Raw genomic sequence first — 6159 nt, 5'->3', positions numbered from 1 at the left:
ACTAGCAAAAAAGCACTAGACAAGAGGGAGGTGGATGTTAAAGTACCTATGGGGAAAAAGGGGGCAAAATCGATTTTAAAGAGAAAGTTAATGAATAAGTGGCAAATTAGATGGGACCGTAGTAGCACAGGGAGATGGTGTTATAGTATCACACAGACAGTAGGGAAGATACATTGTCAGGGAAGAAATAGAAAAGAAGAAGTATTGCTGTCTAGGTTAAGATTGGGACATACAGGGTTAAACTCAACACTGGCAATAATGGGGTTACATGAAAATGGATTATGTGATGTGTGTGGTGTATCTGAAAATGTATGTCATGTATTATTTATTTGTAGTAAGTATAATATTTTCCGGGATGTATTGTTCAGTCATCTGAAGAATGGAGAGGATAGAATGAAGAATGAGGATATTTTAGGAAAAGGTTTAATGGATAGACCGATATATAGAGCACTAATTACGTTTATATATGATTCAGGTTTGTGATTTAGAATATGATATACTTGAAATGTTGAACCTGCCATGGGGGCTGAGTGTGGACGGAGGAGCTGAACACGCAGCGCCGGATGAAGCTCAATGAAACCTCTATTGCAGGTATGATAAATAATGATGATGATGTATGTGGGATGATAGAGTAGGGTTCAACAAGGAAACATAGTTAATGGTCCATTTGTGAAAGAAGGAAGAGGAAATAGTTTTAAACCTCAGACTTATCACCCAAGGTTAATTTGCCATCCAACACAGTAGGTGGCGATAATGCTCCTTTGGAGTTAATCGCCATTAAACAAGAAGAAGAAGAAGAACAACACTGGTTTTCTCTGAGGTGGTCGGATCACATCAGATTGTGGTTAATCTTGCAGATCATGACTTATATCTACTCTTCCTCTCCCTGCAGTTTGGTAATATAAAGATTCCTCTTTTGAACTCCCACCTCTTCTGTGGGTTTTATTGTGCTGGGTCTGAATTTGGGCTCCTGGGGTCTCAAAAAAAGAAACATTTTCAATCTCCAAGGTGAACGTTATGACAACACCAGTGTTGTGCTAGTTACTAAGAAATAGTAACTAGTTACAGTTACTTAATTCAAAAAGTAACTCAATTACTTTGTTGATTATTTACACCAAAAAGTAATGCATTACTGTTAAAAGTAACTTTTTAGTTACTTTTTTAAAGAGCTGTTCCCATTAATGCGATTTTATGCGTTATGGTCTATATTGTGAATTGTAGAGATGCGGGACTTGAAAGTAAATCAACACAGGGTTAGTCTAAGAATAGTCTGCAGTGGTGAGAAACCAGGGGGGTATTCCAGAAAGCAGGTTATGTGACATACCTGGGTATGTTTAAGGGTAAGTTCGTGGATAACCTCAACGTTCGGTTCCAAAAACAGAGGTAACTTTCTGGGTATGTATGTAACCATAGCAACTGACTCTCTGAAGATAACCTGCTCGAGAGCAGTTATGTTTCAGTGTAACTTCGTTTCAGAAGGTTGGTGAGCATGGCGTGCCCTTTTGACGAGGATCCTGTGGACGTAGAAGCACAAATTATACGAGGTTTTTTTCGTCGGGAGAGGGTTATAACTAAGACCGCGTATTGATGTGTTTGCATACCCTAATGAATATTTAAATGAGCGTTATCGTTTTTCAAAAGATTCATTAGTTTATTTAACACGTCTTTTAAAACCGCATATCGCAAATGTGACAAACCGCGGCTCTGCGCTTAGCACAGAAAACATTCTGTGCATAGCACTTAGGTTTTTTGCGTCTGGCCATTTTTTGTACAGTGTGGGCGATTCAGAGCATGTGGGAAAGGCAACTGTGTGTAGAGCCGTTCGTACAGTGTGTCTGGCACTTAAACAGTTGTTACCCACGTTTGTACAGTTCCCTGGCCATAAACCTCTGCTTGTTATTAAAGACGAATTCCACAGAGTGGCAGGTTTGTCCTTTGTAGTAAAATATATGACGCATATTTAATATTTAGTCATATTATTAATATTTATACATGTATTCATTATGCACACACTTCATACTTCCATAACTTTCTGTTTCAGGGTTTCCAAATGTAATTGGGTGCATTGATGGCACTCACATTCCTATTAAAGCTCCATCAATAAATGAGGGAGACTATGTTAATAGGAAATCTATTCATAGTATCAATGTGCAGGTAACAACTTAATTTTTTCCCTTCTTAAAATCATCAAAGTCATTACTTTTTCCACTAACTATAGGTAATATGTGAGGCAACCCAAATCATCACCAATGTCGAGCAAAATGGCCAGGATCTGTGCATGATGCCAGAATTTTCCGCGAGTCATCATTATGCCAGACATTTCAGCAGGGTATGATTTGCTTTATACAATTTTTGTTTTTTCTATATTTGTGTTGTACACTTCAATCATTACAGGACAGTACAATGGTTACTTGCTGGGGGACAGAGGATACCCTTGTCTGCCCTATTTAATGACACCCTACCCTGAACCTAAGCCTGGACCACAGACATGGTTTAACCTGGCTCACAGCCGAACACGGGCCAAGGTGGAGATGACTGTAGGGATCCTCAAATCTCGGTTTCAGTGTCTGCGTGGGCTCCGGGTTAGTCCAGAGAGGGCATGAGACATTATTGTGGCTTATGTTGTGCTTCACAATATTGCCACTATAAGAGGAGAGAGCCACCCTCCTTGTATTGAGGAAGATGGCCCAGAGGAACACCGACAGATTTTAGAGGCCAACAGAGACGGAAGACTTTTGAGAGACAGGATTTGTCAAAATTACTTTTATTAGGTTTTTTTTGCACTGGTCTGCCAGGCAGTTTATTTCTTCATTTCCTGAAAAACAATAAAAGTACAATTCATTAAAATGTTTTTTTTTTTTTATATTGCTTTACACGATAGATAGATAGATAGATAGATAGATAGATAGATAGATAGATAGATAGATAGATAGATAGATAGATAGATAGATAGATAGATAGATAGATAGATAGATAGATAGAGACAGACACAGACAGACCACTTTTAACATGCAACAGATTAATATTCAGACAAGTTCTCACCTTAAGGCGATTCTCAAGTAATTCTATTTCAAGTGCTGTTTTTTTAATGAGGAGCCTTTTCTCTTCCATTTGAAGCTGTATAAGGTCCATCTCCATGTCACTTTTTCTTATTTGTTTTTGAAGATGGACCTTATACAGCTCCTTTGCTGGCAACTAAGGTGGAAAAATGTAATAAATGAGATTGTTTGGTCAGACAATAAAATTCAAATATGGACACAAGTTCTTACCCTGCTAAGATTGTGTGCTGAGGCTGAAGGACCCTCATCAGTGGGCAAATCCCTAGGTATGTACTATGAAAGGACAATGACTCTAATGCAAGAAGGGGCCATACATCATAATGGTATGCATCATACCTCAGTGGATCTACCAGCATTGTCCACTTCTGTCACAGCAGATGTGGTCTCTTCATCGTCATCATCATCTTCATCCTACAAGACAAATATTCAAGTATACATAATTTGGCAAAAAAATTAAATAAAAAACCTAAAAGTACCTGACAACAAATTTCTTTCTGGACAGTCCAATAATACAATCCGTCCATCAGTATCTATAAGAACACACAACCCGTTAAATTCTCAATATTATCAAAGAAAATAATACATCATATGCAGTTAAATAAAATAAGCCTACATAAAAAATTAATCTTGTTCAAAAAGCCTTAAAGTGACAGAGATAGTAATTTATCAGGACAAAAAATTAAAACAAATCATAGAGGTAAACTTACATGTCACCCTTTTTTCACCATCACTTGTGAAAGTGAAAGTGAAAGTGAAGTGACATTCGGCCAAGTATGGTGACCCATACTCAGAATTTGTGCTCTGCATTTAACCCATCCGAAATGCACACACACAGAGCAGTGAACACACACACACACTGTGAGCACACACCCGGAGCAGTGGGCAGCCATTTATGCTGCGGCGCCCAGGGAGCAGTTGGGGGTTCGGTGCCTTGCTCAAGGGCACCTCAGTCGTGGTATTGAGAGAACTGTACATGCACTCCCCCCACCCACAATTCCTGCCAGCCCGGGACTTGAACTCACAACCTTTCGATTGGGAGCATAGTATGTGTGATGAACTGCCCCCTGGAATGCCAGCAACCACTGGTCGCCCTTTATTAAGGGACAAAGCCAGCTCCTCAGATGGGGTGAGGGGGGGTGAGGGGAGGTGGTGGTGCCCCCCCCCCGCCAGTTAGACGGGCTTCAGTCTTCTTTCTGTTAGCTGCATGACAGAATGAATATACTAAATCCTGTTATAATAATAGTTCAGTAATTGTGTAATCAAATATTACCTTTTTGCAGAATGTTTTTGTGTTTCATTTTGACTTGGCTTAAAGTTCTTGTGGCTCCAGAAGGATTACACCTTATTAAATAAGAAATATACGTTATTATTTCAAGCTAAAGAAATAAATGGCAGGAAAAGTAAATGCTTTCATAGTGATTTAACATATTCAAAAGGATGTATAAGTCATACTTAATTATTATGCATTTCAATAAAACGGGAGCCAATACCAAATTTTTAATTTAATACACTCACGCATTTACTCTGTCCGTTATTTTTTGCCAAGCCAGCTCTCTTGCTTTAGCCTATGCAGCTGTATTGCTTCTTTTTAATATTATTGGCTTAAACTCCTCATAAGCATGCATTAAAACTTCCAACTCCGCCTCTGTGAAATACGCCGCTCTCTTTTTTTCCGCTTTGAGTTTCCATGGTGACTCGTGAAATCGGCGATCCATTGAAAATGTCTTTATACATGCACCGTGCACGCGCATTAACTCTGGGTAACCAGTCAGAGGTTGATTAAACTAACTCTTCTCAGGTGTTTTGGAACCGACATACTCATGGTATGCCTGTTTGGAGTAAATCAACCCATAGGTTATAGTTTATCAAATGGTAAGTTAACCAAGCTTTCTGGAATACCCCCCAGGACTCTTATTTTGAAAACTGAAAGGAGGAGCTGTGTGCGCGCCTGCGCCCTTACATCTGCAGAGCATTTGGTGAGAAGTTACACGGATTTTTCCTCATCAAATTTTCATTTTATTTTGCAGGTATTATTGCTACAACTTGATAATATGCACACGAGATCTGTAATGTAAATGTTCATACCGCTGATGTATTACCGATCGGGATTGTGTATATGTTGATATGCAGACTGTCCGCCATATTTTGACCGCTGTAACACGAGGTGATTGTGAAATGCGTTTAATTCTATTCAAATTGATAGGGTTGCTCCGATCACGATCGGCCGATCGTTAATGTGCATCTCGTCAGTAAAGTCGGTTCTCTAATCAGCGGTAAATTCCCTCAGGTGCGTGATTTCACATAGAGCAGCTGTTACTACACAGAGTCGTTGTTAACTGAGAAGATGCGCAAAGAAACGCTGAAAATGAACGTGGATTTGTGCATCTTCTCAGTTAACAGTTGCTCTGTGAAATCACGATCGTGATCGGAGCAGCCCTACAGATTGACTCCAGTTACAAAGTTATAGTGTTAATTCTGAGTTTACTTCAAATTAGTGTTTGGTTTAAGTTCTATCTACGTATAAAGATAGGATGCACTTATTTAGCAGAACTGTCTTATCTGTGTAACGTTACTTGGGCTTCTGCGCGCGGTCTGTAACATCAAGAAATATACAATATCTTTATGTGCACTGAAGGCTATGCTGTGAGCAGCCACAAATATTCTTGTGCTGTAAGAACATAGACGATTTACATGTATGCAATTTGTTATGAGGTATATAGAGAGAGGGAGGATTGTTTTCTCTATATTTTGTGATGTTAAATAAAATGGCTGGTATCTTCACATCGTTTTACATTTCTGCTGCTGTAGTCTGCATTGCTTTTGCATGGTGACGTATGAATAGTTAATACAATAGCAACTGTATTTTTGCTTAAGCTCTTTTTGTGTTTGTTTCAGATCAATGGACAACTTTGTCATTAACACTTTGACAGACTGGCAGCTGACAGACCTTGTGACTTGTCTAAAGATTTAACATTAGAGGGAAGAAATTAGTTTTCCCATCTAGCGCATATCAAGTCATTGCTACTCAAATGAAATATCATTTTTCAGCAGTACTTTAAAGTGGTCGTTTGAATTATAGGACATAAAGATGTATGAAATG

At 38.9% G+C, this 6159-nt stretch overlaps 1 long non-coding RNA gene across 1 annotated transcript; it reads left to right on the top strand.

Moving 5' to 3' along the window:
- The first annotated feature begins 1553 nt into the window (after nucleotides 1–1553).
- Nucleotides 1554–2839, top strand: LOC132125044 (uncharacterized). The gene is made up of 3 exons (XR_009426839.1): nucleotides 1554–2154; nucleotides 2219–2329; nucleotides 2395–2839. It is a non-coding gene; the product is annotated as an uncharacterized LOC132125044 (long non-coding RNA).
- The last annotated feature ends 3320 nt before the right edge of the window (nucleotides 2840–6159 follow it).

The sequence above is a fragment of the Carassius carassius genome, chromosome 43 (assembly GCF_963082965.1).
Source record: "Carassius carassius chromosome 43, fCarCar2.1, whole genome shotgun sequence".
Lineage (NCBI taxonomy): Eukaryota > Metazoa > Chordata > Actinopteri > Cypriniformes > Cyprinidae > Carassius > Carassius carassius.
The sequence above is the reverse complement of the archived record's forward strand: the minus strand, read 5'-3'. Positions and strand labels throughout refer to the sequence as shown.